The following is a 22,278-nucleotide window of genomic DNA, read 5'->3' as shown; positions in this document are numbered from 1 at the left end:
CAGTGTCCTTTAAAAACGAAAAAAAAGGTTGACAATGACGCGATGACGACAGTGTCACTGCGCTGAACCAACATTGGTCGTTGAAAAAAGAGCTCACAGCGAGGCAGACGACCTGCTGACGAAGACAGGCAGTGATGTGTGTGAACGGACTGAGAAGACTGTCTTTGGTGTTAAAACTAAGAAGAACTACTTTATTACAGAGGTGATCGTAATATTTAAACTTATACTGCAGCATGAGGCAGTGGAAAATAGCGTTTGTAAAAGTGAAATATTATTTGGCTGCAACACAGGTTCACAAGCTCCGATGCATTTGATCATTAACAAGTCGGTGTAGAAAACATTCAGCTGCATCTTCTGTCATTGCTGGTGCTGAGCACCACTGTTTCAAATAAGATGTTATCATATCATATCATATCATATCAGGACCCTAGAATACTTTATTCTATATTTTTCATCTTGGAACATGTTCATGTACTCCAAGTCCTGAAGCCTTGAGCATGACTTTTTTTTAAAAAAAAGATTTATTTTAAAATTCATAGAAGTGAGACAGATTTCACAGAACAGAGGCTCGTACATTTTGATTGTCTTTGTTTTGGACCCTGTTTTCTGAAAATCTGATTGTTTTATGACATTTTCAGATTGTGTATATAGTGATTTGACTGTTCAGGGTGTTTTGCTCATATCTGTCATTTGTTATCACTGGGTACTAATACCCACTTACTGCTACCTCTGGTGTGTGTTAAAGCATCAAAACCTGTACAGTGCCAAAAAACTCTTATTCTTTACACAGATCAGGATTAAAAAAAATTTATTTGGACAATGTTCTTGTATGGCTGCTTGTGTAAACTTAAAATGATGTATGTATATTTCATTTGTTGCTTTCTTTTATGTCTAATATGAGTAAGCTATCAAAAAGTGTTATCAGTAACAGAAATTGGTACTGTATTAGTACTAGTGCCAATGGATTCCAAGAGCAAATGATAAAATACTTTAGTATTATATAATAGTGAAATATATTTTTTTCCCGACTGCTCTCTGCTAGAGGAGGAAAACAATAATGATACTGTCAGTTTTGTGTTAAAGCGCAACATGAAACTTATTAGGAAGAGGCACCACGTCTGCTTACAGACCCTCCTCTGCTCCTCCTCCACCCATCGGTGGCAGTAAATCAGCTGAGCAGTGGGCCTCTCCCAGCAGTCTAAACACAGAGGTTAAAGTACCACTGATTCATGTGGGGCTGCTCATTAAGCCCCTGGCTTAGCCCCTGGGGACCCAAGGCTGGCATATGGCCACAGCCCCCCCCCCCCCCCCCCCCCCCCCCCACACACACACCCCCCCCAACCCCCCCAATTATAATTAAAACCACGTCGCCACTAAACCTCCAACATGTGGAGCGCTGATGGAAACTGTGACCAGTTATTGACAGTCCAGACTGCCCCAAGCAGAGGAAGCCAGTGCAACATCAAACAGTCTTTTTAGTGTTGGTGTTGGCACCATTTAACTGCTCTGGACCTTCACAACATTCAGTCAGAACATTAGCAAATAACACATAATGACATCGGTGAGCAGAAACACTGAGAGCTTTGAGCAATCAAAGTGCAGTCCACCCGGATGAATTAGACGAATAACGCTCAGTGCAATGATTCTCTAAACCTGATGGGTTTTCTGGGGTTTTCTTTGAGGGATCGATGGCCATCTTGCCTGGTGGGTTAAGATTTTCAGTGCTGCCACAGCCCAAGTGAAAGACTCCATTGTTAGCTTATGTGCAGGCGCGTCCATAATAAGCCCAACTGAGTGTGAAGCCATTGGAAGGCCTGGTACATGCAGCGCTCCTCGTAGCTTTGGTGACAATATACCTGTCACAGCTCTCAGGGGGCCAGGCAGTTATTTTTTATGCTTGTCAATGAGGAGCTACAGCTGCTGCTGTTCCCGCCTCCACCTTTTCAAACTGGCCAGTAAAAATCCATGTAAATCATCTTCTCCTTGGCCATATGGTGGCCTTGACATTTAATCTGCATGCATATGGGCAGGGCGCTCACCCGGCCCGAAAGTGTCTCATTTTTGTGAAGATGCATTTCTGCCCTGTGACGCATGACAACATGAAGTACGCTCACGTCTTCAACCTCTGCAAATAAATGTGGACCTGCAGAGCAATGTCCAAGACATAAATCATTGGAAACAGATCCAATCCAAGTCATTAGTATGCTGCAGCAGATGTTTTGAAAGAGGGCAAACGTGGCAAGTCACTAAAACAGTATGAGGTTATAATAATGTACCACCTGCACCGCAGGCTCCCTCACTCTAACAGACAACCACATCCATTACACACAAAAGTAAGCCTGGGTTCACAGGCCCATTTCCTGCTTGAGTCTATATTTTTATCTCAAAAAGGTAAGAGGTAAGGGTAGAGCGGGTCGTCCACCCTCCAGAAGACAGGTTGTTCAATCCCCAGTTCCTCCATGTCCTTTGGCGAAACACTGATCGCTAAATCTCCTGTGATGGCAGTGTCATCAGTGTGTGGCTGGGAGTAGAATAAATATGAAAGTGTGTGTGAATGGGTGGATGTGACTCGTAGCGTAAAGCACTTTGAGTGACTGGAATAGCTCTATACAAATGAAGTTCATTCACCACCTTCAAGCACTTTGTTCTATGATCACTCACGATCTCTTGTAGGAGACAGAAATGCCAACTGCTTCACTGGCAAATACAATAACAGATCCCCGTGCAACACACTGGGACCTGTATAAGGCTCATCCCTGCACCCTACAGCAATTAAAGCCGATTCGAAAAATAACAAGAGACCTCTCTGATGTTTCCCAGAGCTGATGTGTCTCAGGGGGGTAGTCTCATCTGCTGACGTTCCCACTTTCTCAATCACATGAGGGAGAAAGGTGCTGCGACGTGAGTTTATCTCACTTGCATTTCTTTGAGAAGAACATACTGAGTTCATTCTCTCACATTAATAATAATAAATATTTTGTTTCATTTCTTTTGAATCAAGGCTTGGCTGTGAGACCCTGCCATTTATCAAAAAGCATTCTCTTGACTGGTCAGCAAGCGATTCTGGAGAAAGCTTGTGTCTCTCTTTGTTGGTTTTTGATTTACAGAGCCTGGGCTGAGTCAAAAACCCAGATTTAATTCCGGTGCACACACAGAACCGACGGCTAACGGACGGTGAGGAAATATACACAGATTGTTTTTACAAAACGTATATTGCTTTAGAATCGCTTGCTGCCCCTTTAACCTTTCAGCTAATTTCTATTTTCTGTTCTCTTAGCCGTACAGCAGTGCAGAATGATGAACTCAGTACATAGGTGGACTATACTGTATAACAAGTAGTGAGTGATTTCCGCCACAGGATTGGTAACAAGCACAGAGAGCTTACGTACTGTACAGTACACGACATGTTCGTGAGCCTTTGTGGGAGACAGATCCAGAACACATCACTTCATTAGGCTGGATGGATGAAAAATGCCACCAGATGTGTCAATATAACAGAGTAAAGCTAAGCTTCGCTGATTAAAGGCACCAATTCTCCTTACTGACTGCGTCTCCTTCCCATCAGGCAAACCAGTAACCACGATGGAGCCACGGTCTGATGGCAATGAAGACTTTGGAACAGTTGCTCAGCCCACACTGGGACAGTCATTATCATGTACGCACCCGGCAGGGAAGAGGAGAACATTGGAGGCAAAAGGCGAACACAAGTGTGTGTTTGTCTCATGGCTGCAAATGATTCTAGCAAAATGTATATCAATGTCTGTATAATGTGAGGATAATAAGCATGAGGCAGAAACTCTCAGGCAGCGAGAGCGAAGCATGAACACACAATTGGAACCAGTGTCTCATTTGCCGTTTCTCACCAGCCTACAATGCTGCCCACCCAGCAGGAGAGTTAAAGCGGACACAGGCACACACACACACACACACATACTACATCTGCTCCACGTTCCCACAGTCAGAGTGTCTTTGATGTGCTACCGTTGCAGCTCTGCAGAGCGTCTTCTGACACCCACTGTGTACTGTGACATGTCTTCCAAGTCACCGCCACCTCGGATGCAGCGAGGCTCTTCCGATAAAGCACTGAGTCACAGAAACCTGCGATTCCGCTCTGCAACAAGCGGGCTCTGCTGGCTCCACTGTGAAACATGCAGAGGCACTGTAGGAAACTGGAGCACACATAATGAAGGAGCTGCAATGAGTGAGCCTGCAAAATGAAATACACTTGCTATGAATGTCGCATCCTCAGCTGACTCCGGTTTCCTGGAAGACCTCCCTTGTTCAGCCCTTTTCCACCAACCACATTGATGAAGTCTACCCCCCCGCCCCCCGCCCCCACCCAAAAAAAAATCCCCCTCTCCATTTATAGTTGTTTATTGATCCTCTGCAGGGCTTCTCACAATGTGTCTTCTTCATCAGCCGGCTGGGTTCAGTGTGTTAGAAGCTCCGCTCACACTCCGAGAGAGGAAGCTATAGACTGAGCATCCTCCGACCAGGCCGGACACGCTCATCTCTATGGCTACACCACAGGTCGCAGAATAAGTGAAGCTGTGTAGAACAGAAGGTTCTTGACTTGGGCTGTACTCCGTAGAAACTTCTCGGGAAACTAGAAATATGAATTTGGTCTGGTTGCCAGCTGTTTCGCTGAAACAGGTTTACTGTTCCTATTCTTGTTTTCAGTGTGGAGAAGGGGGACAAATGGAGGAAAAAAAGACTATGTAAGAATTTGAGCACAGTATACTAGGAGTGGGCAAAAAATTCCAATTCTCATCTTCTAAGATTCTGAATCGATTCATAACTTCCAAAAATCAGTGTTTACAAACTTGTTTTTCCATCTCACCATGCGCACTTCGCGACTTCCGTTGAACACCGTTGCACCAAGCTACTCTATAAAATACCAAATGGAGCAGCAAGAAAGTCAAGTACTTCGTCAACACTACGAACGCCCGGGCTCATCATACGTCAACACCCGGGGTTTAAAGAGGAGCAGCGGCGACCAAGACCAGCAGCCGACCAAACCCACACTGCACCACTTCAGCTCACTTTCTACCAACTCTGAACAGGCAGAAGAAAATCACTAAATCCATCCCCATGTTTCATCTCAAAGGAGAGAATGAAGGACTTAGATTTATGATCCAGACAATTTTGTTTTATTATTATTTGTTATTCCTAAAACCACTGACTGAGTGTGAATTGAGAAATACGAAAAATGGGTGCAAGTTAAGCATGAATAAATTACATTTGGTCATAGATTTGCCTTTGTATATTTAAATTATTGCTATCAGTTGATAACTTTTTCAAAATATATCATTTTATTAACTTACACTTTCATGCCATTATTTGCCACACTGCCTTTATAAGCTCACAGAGGACTGGAGTAGATCCTATGACTGCGTATTAGGGCTATGGTAGGAAAAAAATAATAATACGGAGCCAGGGGAAGGGTGTAATATTTTGAGAAAAAAACTGAATTTCTGACATTAAAGTGGTAAATTTGCGAGACCAAAAAAACTGGATATTCTCTGAGATTAAAGTGATAAATTTATGAGAAAACTCACAAATTTCAGAGTAAAAAAAAGGCACAAATCTGCGGAACTATCACTTCAGGATCACCACAGACGCTGCTGCTGCCGTGTATCGAGCACAGACACTGAAATTGGCTTCATTGTTTCATACAACTAATCTGCAATCTATAAAACGTATGTCCTATTGTTTTGTGACTAAGAGTAGGTGGTGGGAGGAGAAATGACTCTTTTCACTGACTGTTCACAGCTTAGACCGCAGGTAAATGGACCGTGGTTAGTTTTTAGTTGGATATTCAACGGATATTCAACTTAAAAAGCTTCGGCTTTACTATGCATTCTGTCTGCTACCAGGTGCGAAATCCTGATTTACGGCACAAAGAAAGTGTGTCTGCCACTGCGTAACCAATGCAGGAGCAGAATTGTGCTTTTGTTTTCCCCAGTGTCTTCTGGTACAGTAGCTTTCCCCAGAGTGTAAATGGCAGATGGTGGAACAATTGGAGTAAACGGGAAAGATAGAAAAGCAGGAAAGGTAGCAAAAGACAGAGAGAATGACAGAAACCAAGGTGAAACAAGAGTGAGCCTCGAACGGGAATTCACCCAAGCGTTAGAGCTCCAGGACTTGAGAGGTTTCAAAACCAATATTCAGTGGCATTATTTCTACGATACCAGTAAGTGACAAAAATGCGCATACTTTAAACGTGGATAAAGCAGGGGTCGAAGCAGCTGCGCCATTTCCACCCATCATTTTCATCAATGAATCATTACTCTGGCCCAAGTAAAGACTCAGGCTGCAAAAGCATGTGTATACGATGCAGCAAAGGGGACGCACTTAGTGACCCCTCAGATCTATCTTGGGACCCTTTTAAGTGAGTAACATAAATTCTTAAGCAAGTTGTCCTTTATTAGACCATGTAAAACCACAGATTTTGACTACCATTACACCCTCGGTCAGGACAGATGTGACAGTCCGGAAATGTGAGATGTCCTCAAACAACAAAATAAAAAAATCTGAGAAGTGAATTCAGGTCAAAGACAAAATGAAAAGGACGCCATGCTACTATCTTGGTGTCAGCCCTTCTTCATGTACTCAGGGAGTGATGTTACAGAACACTTCTGTTTCATTTTAATTTCACTTTAACTTAGTTTCCGTGGATCTGTAAAGAGCTGCCGTGTTCCTGAACTGTATCACTGCACTCCGACTTAAGGACACAAAGATCACACTGCTGCTGCAACTGTCCATGACTAATCTGACATCAGTGGCATCGTGTTCCACTCGAACCTAGTGGGGTACTAGCATGCTTACACATGATCTGAAACATGTTTTAATCTGCTGCATCTTTAGCCTGGAAATGTTTTGCATGTGGAAAGGCAGGAACAAATCAGATATTTTAGTGATTGAGTCAGAGCTGAGGAGAGGTTGTGCTGTGGACTGGCTGACCCCACCTCCTGCATGAAAGCACTGCTCCGGTGATGAAAGACACATGAGGTGGCAATTCCTATAGTTTACTTTTATAAGGAAACTGTACACATGCTGCACAATGTATAGAATACACAGTCTACGCTAATGCACCACAGGCATGTGAATGTACTTGGGACAGCAGATTGACCTCTGGGACATGATCTCAGCTGGTAGTGGCCAGCTGGAGGGCATCTGTGCATGGTTTAATGCATGTGCATGTGCTTGCTCTGCAATCCTTATGACCCACATGCATCTAAAGGCAAGGCAAACTCTCCAGAATGAGCGTTACTGTGCATCCATGTGCTGCCAACGTGCACAGTGCATGAGGTTATTCTCATATGGCGATGTGATGTGAGTAAACACGCCTGATGTCACCTACAAACGTGTCTGTGGGCCGTAACAAATGTGTGTATACGGGTCCAGCGGAGTGTGCAAGAGTCATACCTCTGGTTTTCAGCGTATCAGGATCTTTATTTCCTCCACATTGCTTTGTGCGCCGCCAAAACAGAGGGCCTGCAGGGACACAGAGATGCTCAATTATTCATAGCCCATTCAATAAAACATAAATATCCAGTGTTCCAAATGCCGTCATTCACGCTTCTTTGAGAAAAACAGGTCCTGCAATAGTTTTCCCCCAGAATGCTTTGGGATGACGCCAAGGGACTGTCAGCCTTAACTTCTGTTAGTACAGCTTTTTTTTTTAACCAATTATCATTGCGACAATAAGTTAAACTATGATAAACAATAAAGACGAGTTTGTTATAAACACTGATTTTTCCAGCTGGAATGAATCCAATCCAGTAAGAAAGTATTTTATTTAAAAAAAAAAAACCTGTGACAGAAACGTCAGCATTGTTACCATAACAGGACGGTGCAAAGTGCGCATGAGCAGCCATCTTTGATCAAACGCCTGTGTGATGTCCCAATTTCACTGCTCTGTAGTATTTTTTTTTTTTTTTTAGGAATCCATTCACTTCTGCATTCTGTTAAATGTAGGACATTTAGGTGTGTAGGCATGTAAAAAAAGAATCCCCAATGCCATCTGACAGTGTGCCTTTAAAACAGCAAAACAAACCTATCAGGTAGTTGTAAAAAAAAAGAAGAGAAGAGAAATATAAAACCAAATCACTTTTCTAAAATACAAAACCCCACACAGCCATCCAACCCTTTTAGTTACTGATGTATTCAGTAATATGTTTGACTCCTCCTGCACTTTGTCAGTTCTGAGTAGAGCCCGACGAATGAAATTCCAAGATGAGCCTTTCACAGACATATCAGGGTTTTTGTTTGCCGATATGAAAACTGTTATCATACAAAATAAACAATGCAGATGTGCATTTATGTTTACATTTAACATGAAAAAAACAGTTTATTTACTTAAGTCAGGTTCTATGTATTTGGTTGTATTCATGGTTTTGTTACATTCATAATTATTTACAATAGAGTTAAACTGTTAAATATGGAGCCTCAATTAAAGACATTTCAGGGATCATTGCCTTTTTTTATACTCCTCAATATCGGTATCTGCCCCCAAATATCAATATCGGTCGTGCTCTACTCCTGAGGGTCCAAAACCACTGTAACCTTTACATAACTTTTACAGTAGAACAGAAGTGCTTTGCAAACCTGTGAACAAAAAAGTGCAAGGAACAAAGGTGCAGAAAGTTGACCAGAAAGGGCATTTCTGACGTGCAACAGGACCACACCATTTGCTGGATAAACCTCCAGCAGCCATGGACATGCTTTACATTGCTGCCAGCTCTTTGACTGACAGCAGAATTGCACAGTGAAGTCGCTGTGTGGCAGGAGGGCCCGGGGTTAACTGCCCTTTCTTTACAAAAGACGTGCTGTCGCTGCTGCCAAATATGCTAGAACTCATTAGCTGCTGATTTGACTTTAAAGCTCAGTCCTGCTAATCTAATTTAATCTGTCTCCGCGGCTCCGCTGATTGCTGGAGCGTAGCAGTAATGACACTGCGAGTGCACGGCAAGGCTTCCTCCGCTCTGATGAGACCGTTTGCTCTGTGTCAGCAGCCGCCCACGTGGAAAAAGGCTGCGGCTGCATCTGCTGCTTCTGGTGGTTTGTGTCTGTGGGGGGTCTGTTACGTGAAACCTTCCCGTCTTTGGTTGTATTAGACAATCATTTGACTTGGTTTCATCTGCATGAGATGAAAACATGCGAGGCAGGGCATGATGGGAACAACCTGATGAATTGATATAAGTATGTGAGGAGATATTTTATCCAACGTAGCCAATCATGGTCAATTGGAATGGTCATTAGACAGCCACTGCAGATATTAGAGGCTAGTATCCCCCCCGACACACACACACACACACACACACACAGTTGAGAAGAAGAAGAGGCAGAGGAAATGAGAAGGATAATGAGGGCAACAGGATGAGAAAATGTCTGGTTTGACACTTCCTTTCCGCTTAATTCTGTGGCGTGTCGCAGGGACTATGAATGACATCACAGAGCTTTGCTCTCTCCTCTTAAGAATTTTAAATCAGGAGGTCAGCAAGTACCTTGACGAACTCCCTTTACTATAGTGGGATGTGCATAAAGTGCCAATGGTACTCAAATGTTCAGCAAGAATCCAAACAGCTATTTCAGCTGATGGTTTGTGTCTATTTTCAACCTCTGCACATAAGAATTGCGAGGCCGTCCCAAAATACACTAACATGTGATTTAAGTCTTCTTCACCAGCAGAAAATTGCCATTCGGCTGCCCCGCTTGTCGTTTCCGCACTCTCCCCGGCGGCCCAGACAGTCATGGTGACGGGCTCCCGGCAGGCTTTGCCGTGAGCGTGAGGCCCCCCGCCCCGCCCAGCCCCTTAGGGAGAGCTGACTGTCTTTTCATCAGCAGCCCCTTCCAATAAAACATAATGGCAGTGGGGCTGCGGGGGAAGTCATTCAGCCACACGGTGCTGTCACATGACCAACTGAGGCACAACGGCTTCAGTCATTCTGCTGCCGCTCAGCTCCTGGCACAGAGGAGTGGGCCGGTGAACGGGCCAGACACACAGCAGGATCCATAGAGAGGGTACCAAACCTGTGGGCAGGAAGGCATGCACACCACGTACTGTATTGTATGTATCCATCCGAGCCACTGTCGCTGCCATCCCCCGTCTGATGGGCTGGAGGAGCATGTTCTGGCAGTGACACAGTACACAGTGCTTTTTCAGGAATGCAACCATTTTGATTGTCGTTATTATCAATGTATCAGCCAACTATTTTCTCCATTTTTAAATCAATCATTCAGTCTAAAACTGTTAAATTATGAAAAAGTCTGAGACAAGTTAGAGTTGTTGTTTTTCTTTGTCAGAACAGCAGTACCAAAAGTCAAACATACCAAGCGTACAATTTCTGTAAAAACCAGAACATATTCACATTTAAGAAGCTGTATAACTAATCTTGTTTCCTTTGTGACCCAAACATGCCAGCTATGTGTCAGAGCTGCGATGTAGCTACGGTGTGTATCAACATACTGTTGGAAGTTTCAGAGCCATCAAGCAACTCAGCACTCCAACTTCTATAAAGTTGGAAGACTTGTGAGGAAAAAAAGGGGCAAAATTAAAACATCGTAGACTCAAAAATCCACATCCAGTATTATTGGACAACTTTTACAAACACTAGAATTCCCATAATGTAACAAGTAACATCTTTTCATAACATTTCCCTTCCTGGTAATGGTCACCGCCATGACTGTAAAACTACACAATTCCAGCGTCAAAAGCCAAGCACACTGATCTTGAATCGGCAGAGTTCCCTATTTATAGCCATGAATGAACTCATAAAACATAATGATCTTGAATGGAATAGTCCACCAAAATTAATAATCCACTTCTCTGCTGTTAATGATCAAACTAAAACCAGTTAACCAATAAAACTGCTTCTTTGTGGCGCTGGATGGAGTTTTGAAACAACCAAAAATGCTGTGAATCAAGGCTCCACAAAGAGGAAAAGCCCTACGGAGCCACATTTGGTAGTCAAAAGTAGAACAGCAATTACTAAAAATCAACAAATATTTCCTCACGGTCCGTTAGCTGTCGGTTCTGTGTGTGTGTGCTCAAAAAAAATCTGGGTTTTCGTCTCAGACCTGGCACAGATTGGTGCAGCTGGGCTTTTGGCCTAGTGGTTAGCGCATCAGTCTAACACACCAAAGGTCACAGGTTCGTGGCCCTGCCAGAGCAGTAAAATCATAACAACCACAAAGAGAGAGATTTCTCCAAAATCGCTTACTGCCCCTAATTGATCAACTGAAAATTAAAGTTAGTAATTATTATTATTATTTTTTTTTTTAAATCATTTGAGCATTCAAAAATGAAAATAATCATTTGTTCATGCACTACAAAAAAAGAGATTTCCAGTGGTGTCATCCTTTAAAGTTGATAAACTGATAAAAGCAATGACAGCAATAAAGGCTGAAAAATACAAGATTTTCCCACTTAATAAACATAATAGTTATTCAGCTTTTTGTGTAAATGTCCAGGCTCAATATGCCTCTCAGATTTATTCCAAAATAAAGAAAAAAGAGAACGTGAGTAAGAGTGTGAACGCTCTCTCCTCCTCTCATTCACTTTCTTCCTTCCCTTTTTTGTCTTGATGAGGAGAGGAACCTCACTGAATGGTCTGCTCAAGTCACAGCCTCAGTGACAGGGACAGCCTCTGTCAGTTTCTTCCCATGGACACAGCCACTGATATTTTAGGGGGCGGCTAGGGGCCAGGCCGGAGATGCCCCTGCTCGGAAATGAACCCAAGTCTCTGGTGGATGTGGGCAACTGCTTTCCCTGTATGCAAAGACGCGCTGTGCCTTGTCCAGGTTAAAAGAAAGCTCTGTCAGCCACCCACTTTTGGTTCATTTCAAGTCTAGTCTCTAAAGGGTAAGTAGGGCACATTGCCATTTCAATAATAGCTGCATTTACAAAGCTTACAGCTGCAGGCTACAGCCTCTACGTGGATTTAGAGCATCCTAACCGACTGTGGGGTAGTTCTGTAACGATAACATGTTCTGAACCATTGTGGTGGAGTTCATGGTAAACAAACAATATGACATTGATTCAACCTGTTCCCATGAGCCCTGATCAATGTGATTTGAGTGACAGTCAGGACTGTTAGCGGGACTGACAGGCTGACTGACACACACAGATTAGAATAGACAATTATCCTCACAGCACATTAGCCCTGCAGTGCTTTATCTGCACTGGCTGTCTGCTTCTGCCATGGCTATCACATTCATTTCAAGTGGGAAATAGAAAAATCTAATATTACAAATGCAATGACCAATCTGAAATCTATAAGGACATCAGAGCGTCTGATGTAGATTGGTGGTCCAGCAGAGGGCGCTCAGCTTAACCTAATGCACTGTATTATTGGCCTGTCTGGAAATTACGCTACTAAATAGAAACGGGAAGACAACTGGCGAGGTCCGCAACGCCGAAGAATCTGAGATGCAGCGTATGGAAGTATATTTTGGGTTCTCCCCAAAATGGAAAAATTTCCCCAAAAGACAAGGGCTGTTAGCTGACTTTGTAAAAGCTTTACAATGATAACAAATCTGATGATGAACCTTGACTACTTGCCACCAGGGTGAAGCCGCAGAGGCTCTAGAAACAAGTGGAGCAACATCAACTGTACAACAACCAGGTGCCAGGTGATCAAAGCATTATGGAGGAAGAAAAGACATGTGCCCATGAAAAAGCTTCTGTGTTCAAGAGGAAACTGAATTATCAACTGATGCTATTCCCACAGGAGCCACTCGCGTCCCTCAGTCTACTCGAACAGCCATGATTATCTAATCAGTCAATCATGTGGCAGCAGTGCAACGCCTAAAATTCTGCGGATACAGGTCCAGAGTACCACGTCTCAAATCCCGTGCACAATAAAAAACATAATACAAACATGATATCTGCGAGTGGGAAACCATCCAAAGAGCGTTTCAGCCTTTCTGTGATGGGGCGGAGAGCAATGCTCGTTCCGCACTTACGCACTCAAACGTTGCTCAAGACTCGCTCAAGACTCGCTCGCTCATCAAGTTGACTTTTGAGACTTTGGAGGCGGGGACAGGGACTGACGTCTCAGCTTTTTTGATTGGTCGCTTTCAACACGCAAAGAGAGGTCAGATCCCATTTTTCACAATGACAATTGTGTGTATCGATAATGACATTTTAACTAGTAACAATTCATTTTTGGGGATTATTCTGGAATTATTATTTCAAAATTATTATTTGGATATCCAATTTGAAAATAATAAAAAAGTAATTTGAAATGTGGGTTGTGGATGTGAAAAATGTAATTGCTTATATCTGTAATTGAATTCACATCAATGGTAAAAGTGACGTCATTCGTCCTATAGGAAGAAAGAGGTTGTGGATATCAGTTCTTTTTGACCAGCAAGAATTGAATGATTTCAAAAACATTCTAGATATTGTAATTTAGTTTTGATTAGGATAAATGCTATTATGGATATCTACAATCAAATTAACAGAGAGGCCTGCGATTCGAGTGAGAAACAAGAGATCATGCATGTCAGCGATCAAACCAAACAGCCAATCAAAGACCATAGTCAGTTTTTCAAGTTAACAATCAGTTTTTAAGCAGACTCTAACATATCAGTACAGCAGTATATACAAAATAGCCACAGTGGGAATAACGTATCTGGCTTTGGGGTTATTGAACACGTGAAAGAGCATCCTGACGACTCTGCCAACATGGGCTCATCCCTTGGCGGCTGGTGAAAGCCCAGGTCTGGTGTGCCAACATGTTGCCACAGCCAGGATGAGCAATCACCTCTTTTGTCAGCATCTCGCAGCTGCATCAGCAATGCAGAGAAATGACGCTGCACAGTTAAACAGAGAGCAGAGCGTCACAGAGACGGAGGCAGGGGTCGCAGAGTTCAGGAGGCTGTGTACTGCAGTGGAAAGTGGAAACTCTTGGTGAGGATGCACGGTTACTTTCTGAGATGAGATGAGGGCTCAGAGCCTTGAGTTCTCCATACAAACAGCCACTCTTCCACTGAGCTCGGAGAGGAGCAGAAACGCCGCATGTCCATGCTGAAATTCATGGAAACTGTGAAGCATAACAGCTGCTTTGCAATGCAGATACAGTCGTGGTCCATGTGCGCAGAGACAGGCTTTGTTCCAGACAGAATACAGCCTTTGTCACTCGCACATGACATTAGACACAGCGGGAAATTTCAAGCAAGTTAATAATGTATGAAAACGCTCAAGGTCATTAACATATGTGCAGAGAGCCCTTTTGTTTTCTCCCAAAAATAAAAAAAACACTTGTCATCAGCCTGCCTGCCACCATGGCAAACATACTATTAATAAATAATACAGCACAGTGAGATGTTGTCCGCCTCGCACGTTGCCTCAGCAAGGCGATCAGCGCCCCCACATGACTGTGTCGGCAGGCAGAGAGCCTCAAGCTGCTCCAATGTTCACTGTGCTTTTAAAGATACAGGCTAGTCAAGAAATGTCCTCCTGATTCTACACCCTCGTGGATAACTATGACCTGGACGAATGAGAATCTCCACAGACAACAGGCGAATCACCAACACATCCACCGGCCTCATGCCAGATAGCCCCATACTTTACTTACATTTTGAGCATTAATCCTCATCAGATCCACACAGAGATCAGAAAGCTATTGCTAAGATTATGAACATTTTTGAAATCATATTTCTTCTACATCTCAGTAGTTGCATCAAAGAGGCCAAACCATCTCCAGGAGTCAGGGACGCATTGTGACCACATCGAACATTTGAGTGTCAATGCAATTGCGTTGTCATTCAAATACAACTACATGGGCATAAATAATACTCCCATGTTCCAAACCAGGGCGGTAGCAGCCATTAGCCAGTAAGCACAGGAAGCGGACCTCTCATCATCATGTTTTTCAAGACACCTAAGGTGGAGTGAAGACAAGTCCAATCAAAAAGCCAGAAAACACAAGAATACAGGTTAACTGATGGCTACCATCATCTGTTATACTTTTGTGGTGATTGTTGATTTCATGGACCTGCACAGATGAGAGATGGAAGTGAAGACATGAACTCAGGTGAAAATCAGTTATGGATACAAGACTCATTTTAATCCCAGGTGTAAATAAAATGCAAAGCACTGGTTGTGTGGAAGGTGGGAAAAGCTGAATTTCTAAATGTTAGCAGCACTGTTTGATGAAAACACACTCAATAATTTCAGGTGGACAAATATAGCATATGATACAAAAAAACTCTGAGTCAGTTAGTTCTCTCTACTCTTCCATCTGCTTCTCTAACCACCACATCCACCACATGATGCCCTGGCTCGCTGGCGAGCTGCTCAGACACACACACATGGCTGAAGGTTGTTATAAAAGCCGGCCACTGCCTCTCCACGGCTCCTGCAGCATCAGAAACTTTCGAGATGGGTGGTGGCTGGCAGAATTAAAAGATTTCTACTCGATTTATTCAGTGGTGAGGTTTTAAATATGGTCTGAGGTGCTCCAATGCACTACTGAACTCCTGAATAAGGGCTAAATGGACTTGAGAGCTAAATGGAATTGAAGAGATTAAGAGGGGGGAGATTAAAAATGGAAAATGTTGAGCAGGATATGAGAGGAAGCTACACTTGCTGGTGCTCTCATGCCCCGCCTGTGCTCCAGATGTAAATGAGCAAATGTGATTCTTTACAGAGGAAATGAAGCCGCACTCGACCACCAGCGACTGACTTTGCACATTTCGAGCAAACACACAAGAAAAGCAAAGACGAGCCGTGGCAGGTGGGAGTGGGGGGCTGATAAGGGACTGTGCGTATTGTGAGAGGCATGACAGGATCTGTGTTACTCCAGCTCCGTGAAGTGAGACAAACAACTCCTGCTAATTGAATTCCTTTGAAGAAACACCCCTAAGACGGACATCTCCATGGGCCAAGTTCTGACAAGCTTTCATGAAAGTGTATCGCTTCCACGCATCATTTCCTCCAATGATATCCCTTTAACAATGACCCAGCGGCATATGCCAGGCTCACGCACATTCCTAGTTTTTTAATGAAGCTGATGGATTGTGTAAAATGCTAAAAGACGAGAAACCTCTGAGTTTTTAATTAGCGGAGTGAAAAGAAAACTGGGGAAATGCTGGAGGGCCGGCTGGTGTTAGGAGGCCATCATATGATCTGTAGCTCTGCTCTCACATGTCTGTGAACCTCCCCACCAGCTCTTCATAGCCTGCATTCATCTGTGTTTCAACATTTATTCATCTGCAACAATAACTTTGTTTGAGCCTGTGAGTACGTCACAACTCAGCCACCAACTGAAGGGGGAAAGAAGGAGACGCAGAGAGGGAGAGAAGAGAGACACATTTCATCCCTCTCCACTGGAAGCCTGACACAAAGGACTGCATTGTCGTGGCGTCTGTCTGACCTCTGAGGTTCTGGTGTGATGCTGCGCGCAGAGGAGAGGCTGACTCGACTCCGCATGAGCCGTATTCTTTGACTTTTGTTATTGAGGTAAATATTTATAATAAAGTTAAAGATAACATTTTCATGGTAATAAGGCAAAATCACAGGAGGATCTTTTCCACACAGAGACTGGCAATGAACTGACCAGTAAACAACATAAATATTCTGAGAAGGACCAGGCGATATGGCCTATTAATAATATTTCAGTATTTTTAGACCATATCGTGATGAATAATATATATATAAATATGTAGCTAAACTTGACCTTCTGATGCATACAATCATACCAGTACAATGATTCTAGCTGACATATCTCAACGGAGGACGACGAGCTGTACAATGCTCTTTAGTGAGGCAGGTACAAGATCGCAGAATTAACACAGGCAGATAACCAGAACAAAGTGTATCATCTTTGTATCTGCGCAAAGAATTCTAACCTGATGACAGAGTGCCTTAGTTATTATTCCCATGATTGTCTGGATTATTCCACATTCAGCGGGACTTCTGAGATCTTTTTGGTTTGGCATTAATGCCATGATTCTACACTGTAGGCGGTGGTATGCATGTTTAAAGTTGTTTTGTTATAGAACAATAAATACATAGAAGAAGAAGGAGAAGAAAAAGTAGAAGAAAGAGAGAGAAAAGTCAAAGCAAGTCTCAAGTCGGCAACTTAAAAAACACAATTATATTAATAATTTGCGACGTACATGTCATATACTACATCTCACGTCACACTAGCAGCACTGAGTATGTTCCACGTGTATAATTCGAGGGTTGTATAATGTTGGTTTAGTAAGTAAGGGAAGTCGAAGAATGCAGTATACGCTGTACAAGTACTCTATCCATCTATCTATCAATGGTAAGATGCTCCCATGAATACCATGTGCACAGTTGGGACAGTGTGTATTTGTTTGGTAACAGATATTAGAGGTGACATGAAGTTTGGCGTCATAGATGACTCGAGCTCTGTGGCACTCTGGCTACGAGACAAGTCCAAATCTGCTCCAAACGGCTCCAGCCACAGAGTGCACACTGCACAACGTGACATTACAACCTGATGTAAGCATATGCCTCTCTCGGAGTGTGACAATGACATCACCATACAGTGAAACAGTACATCTTAAGTGTACATTAAAGCAGTGGGGGGGGGTGCTGTCCAGGTTGAGCCACACTGGGTCCAAAGTGGGTCAATGCCAAGACAAGTCTAAAAGGTAAGAGATCACTCTGAGAACAAATACCTGGACCTAAGACAGAACAATCTTCCAACTGTGATCACACATAACAGTTTGTAATCTGCATCTGCATCCAGATCTGCACCATACTATGCAAAGGAAAACATTATGTCCTGTGCAGTGAGAGATGTCCATCAGTAACACTTTCTCTCTATTGTTCAGTTTGACTAAAAAACTTTATTTTCATCTCATCTCTTCTCATCTCATCTTCAACCGCTTATCCGGGGTCGGGTCGCGGTGGCAGCAGCTTCAGTAGGGGGGCCCCAAACTTCCCTTTCCCGGGCCACATTAACCAGCTCTGACTGGGGGATCCCGAGGCGTTCCCAGGCCAGTTTGGAGATATAATATTTCCACCTAGTCCTGGGTCTACCCCGAGGTCTCTTCCCAGCTGGACGTGCCTGGAACACCTCCCTCACCCTATCTCTAAGGGAGACACCAGCCACCTTTCTAAGGAAACCCATTTCGGCCGCTTGTACCCGCGATCTCGTTTTTTCGGTCAAGACCCATCCTTCATGACCATAGGTGAGGGTAGGAACGAAGATTGACCGGTAGATCGAGAGCTTTGCCTTCCGGCTCAGCTCCCTTTTTGTCACAACCACGGACAAAGCGAGTGCAATACCGCCCCCACTGCTCCAATTCTCCAGCCAATCTCACGCTCCATTGTCCCCTCGCAAACAAGACCCAGAGGTACTTAAACTCCTTCACTTGAGGTAAGGGCTCATTCCCTACCTGGAGTAGACAATCCACCGGTTTCCTGCTGAGAACCATGGCCTCAGATTTTGAGGTGCTGATTCTCATCCCAACCGCTCCACACTCGGCTGCGAACTGATCCAGTGAGTGCTGAAGGTCACAGACCAATGGTGCCATCAGGACCACATAATCTGCAAAAAGCAGTGATGAGATCCCCAGCCCACCGAGCTGCAACCCCACCCCACCACGACTACGCCTCGATATCCTGTACATGAATATCACAAACAGGGTTGGTGACAAAGCGCGGCCCTGGCGGAGACCAACCCCCACCGGGAACGAATCCGACTTACTGCCGAGAACCCGGACACAGCTCTTGCTTTGAGTATACAGGGATTGGATGGCCCCAAGAAGTGACCCCCTCACCCCATACTCCCGCAGCACCTCCCACAGTATCTCCCAGGGGACCTGGTCATATGCCTTTTCCAAATCCACAAAACACATGTAGACTGGATGGGCATACTCCCAGGCCCCCTCCAGGATCCTTGCAAGGGTAAAGAGCTGGTCCGTTGTTCCACGTCCAGGACGGAATCCACATTGTTCCTCTTCAATCTGAGGTTCGACTATTGGCCGAACCCTCCTTTCCAGCACCTTGGAGTAGACTTTACCCGGGAGGCTGAGAAGTTTGATACCCCTGTAATTGACACACACTCTCTGGTCCCCCTTTTTGAACAGGGGAACCACCATGGTATTTCTGGGCGGGTCTCGTCAGCCCCCGGGGCTTTGCCACTGTGACGTGGTGTGACTACCACAGTGACCTCCACCAGGGAAATTGACCATGATCCTCCATCAGCCTCCAGCTCTGCCTCTACCAGAGTGTGTGTAAGTCGGATTCAGGAGTTCCTTAAAATGCTCATTCCACCGCCCGATTACCTCCTCAGTTGAGGTCAACAGTGTCCCATCCTCACTGTACACAGCTTTGATGGTTCCCCATTTTCCCTCCTGAGATGTTGAATGGTTTTCCAGAAGCATCTTGGTGCCGACCTAAAGTCCTTCTCCATGACCTCTCCAAACTTCTCCCACATCCAAAACTTAATTTTGTACTTTTTATTTCCGGCATTTGCACCGAAAACTCATCATTTGTTCCAATGTCCAGGGCGTACTGTACCCGAGTGAACTACTAAGTCACTGAGGAGTCAGAAGATGGGAAAACAAATCACAAGGCATTTTTATTATTTTCCTAATTTTCAGTTTTTCTCTTATATTCCTATAATTTCAGTTCTTCAAGATACTGTTTTTTAAACAAAATGTGCAACAGGTAAAGTAAATGGGTCAGTGAAAACAGGCTGGACATAACCGAGTCATAAGGGCAGTTTCGAAGCAGACCACCATGTTGGGGCCTCGGAGGTACAATGTCAACAGGTTTGTGCGATTTTGTCTGGAAATAAGGCTCCATCAAAACTCAATATTACCTAAGATGATGAGAGCTGCAAGGTGGTTCCTGGTTATATTTCCTCACCCCATGGCCTTTTCTTAAAGATAGAGTCCAAAGCGACAAAATATTATATATATATATTGTTCTGGATTTGAGCTAACAAGTTTACAAACCTGAAGCCCATGGTATTGCACGCTGCATATGGGGCTAATGGGGCCTACCTGTTTATATGTATCATGGATTATACCTGCAAGATACCTTGCAGATTATTCTGGCCATATCCAGGAATGAAAACAAAAACCACAAGTCCAAAAAAACAGATGGCAGACTAAATTTGCTCAATTTGGGACGATTTGAATTACAAAAACAACTGTTTATCAGACATGACATGTACGCACTTCTTCTAACGCATAATGTTTCCTGTGCTCTGCTGTCCTCTGTGATGGCCTGCCTGCTCGGGGCTCCCCTGCCGGCCCAAAGTGTCCTACTGTCAGTCAGTGACAGGGTGAATTGTGATTAGGAACACGGGCTCGTTGGCAGCGTTTCACCACAGTGTCAAAGGATGACGCTGTTTAAAACTGTATGTCTAAATGGGCCAGTGTGATTCACACAACGGATTTTCCTGCATGATACCATGCATGCCTCTTCCTATTGTACAGCACCGGCAACAAGGAAAAAATGAGCAGCTCTTTACTCACAACTCAACCTGAGCACGGATATTTTTTGGGGGTCAATTGGGGACATCTGCGATACAGAACTCCACTGAAAAAACAATATATGTAACACAAAAATGGAAGTAAGAAATCTTTGTTTTTATATGTCTGTAGTTTTCAAATTTGACAGGATTAATAAAAACATTGCTAAATTTGGGGAAAACTCCGGCCCTCAGACCCAAAAAGCATGATCTGCATTTACTTTGTGTGTACAGTACAGTTAGTGTACAGAGCATCTCCAAAAAATAGCATTTCAAAAGGCACACTGGTTCCTGAGTTGAGTTTCCAAGACATCTGCATCTCAGCAGAGATGATCCCTGCAGCAGAGCCTAAAAGTACACTGTGCTTCCACACACTGCACCTGCAGCACCTGAGCGCAGTTAAACCTCAGCAGGCCAACACATCACGTGGTCAGAAAGACAAGCAGCTTTGTCTCTTCATCGTACAAAAATTCTATACAATGTGAAGTCGGCAAGCTGTGAGGGAAGCTGAAGGACAAAACACATTAAAGGTGGATTTGTGAAAACAGTAATAAAACAGTACTTGGAGAGCATAGGGAGAAGGGAGATTACAACGTGACATCCCACTGTAGTTTCTGCAGTTTTCCCTTGAGGGCCATCTAACCATGAATTCATTATCAAAGTCTTGCCCTGTTAGTCACATGTTGTAAAACAGAGGCTGCTTCATGAAGAACCACTACACGAATGGGGAAAATGCTCATGTGAGACAGAATGTGTTGGGCACCTAATGACAGTGAATCAATTAGGCTCATTTGTTCCACACGCTCACATAGCGTGCGGCACAAATGGCTGCAGTCCACACCTGGCCAGGTTTCACGGGCTTACGGAATCATACCAGGGGTAGCCATCTATGATTGAGAAGGAGACAGAGGTGACGAGGGCATTTCATCCAAATGGTGAGGAAGACGAAGAGGAAGAGGGCTTGCAATAAGAAAGAGGCATGACTGTCGTGTGGAACTGACAACACGCATATCTCCGATGTGTTGATCAGAGTAAACGCCACACTGTCCCCGAGAAGTCAAAAGCAAAACGCCCAGGAGAGACACAAGAGCTTGGGCTCGACTGAATCCAAGTGTTGTCGGCGCACTTCACCTGCGTAACACACCTTGTGTGGAGGAATGCAGCCTGGTGCTGCTCCTCCTGCTTCTGCGTGCACAGCCCTAAAGGCATCCCCGGATCTTCACCTCGATCATGTGATGCGAGTGTCCTTCAGCTGACTCCACCAACAAGCATCGGTAGGAGATGCTGCTGATGCTGCTGCTGCTGCTGGTGATGGTGCTGATGGTGATGATGATGATGATGGGGGCAGAGAGGATCCACAACCAATGCGTCAAGATGATGTGAGCATCCAGTAATGACTCCTCTGATTTCTGCCAATGGCCGGAGGAAACCCTGCCGGTCTCCTCTGCCTGTGTGTTTCACTGAGCAGCCGACGCCTCACCAGACGGCCAGTCCGCTCAGAGGAGATGTCGCAAGCGAAGTGGCTGAGCACGTTTACGTCCGAGACACGTCAATAATGATAACACCGGGGGGGGGGGGGGTTTCACGGAAATTCATTCTGTTGAAGAGATGGAAGCGAGTTGAATTATGAGCCAAACTGAATCTCTTACCAGTTCAAGCGCGACTCGTAATCCGCATCGCCGTTCCGATGAACTGAGGTCGGCAGTGGTGCGGACTGCGCTGCTCGGGGGCCCCGGGGTCGCCGCGCTGCCTCCCTGTAGTAGCCGCTGCGAGTGATGGCGTTCGCTCCGCAGGGCCACAATGAAAC

The 22,278-nt window shown here is 44.4% G+C and overlaps 1 protein-coding gene across 8 annotated transcripts in view; it reads right to left on the bottom strand.

Moving 5' to 3' along the window:
* Positions 1-22,278, bottom strand: part of fynb (FYN proto-oncogene, Src family tyrosine kinase b) — a 73,396-nt gene extending 51,118 nt beyond the window's left edge. For 3 of the 8 annotated variants that reach the window (XM_035617464.2, XM_035617462.2, XM_035617471.2), the window contains exons 1-2: positions 22,121-22,278; positions 7,429-7,497 (exon numbers count right to left, since the gene is read on the bottom strand). The gene's annotated coding sequence lies outside the window, so the exon portion shown is untranslated. Of the gene's footprint in view, positions 1-7,428; positions 7,498-21,602; positions 22,026-22,120 lie in introns of those variants that run through there. The other 5 variants (XM_035617470.2, XM_035617468.2, XM_035617465.2 and 2 more) reach the window with 5 other exon arrangements.

This window comes from Scophthalmus maximus, chromosome 18, assembly GCF_022379125.1.
Source record: "Scophthalmus maximus strain ysfricsl-2021 chromosome 18, ASM2237912v1, whole genome shotgun sequence".
Classification (NCBI taxonomy): Eukaryota; Metazoa; Chordata; class Actinopteri; order Pleuronectiformes; family Scophthalmidae; genus Scophthalmus; species Scophthalmus maximus.
The sequence above is the reverse complement of the archived record's forward strand: the minus strand, read 5'-3'. Positions and strand labels throughout refer to the sequence as shown.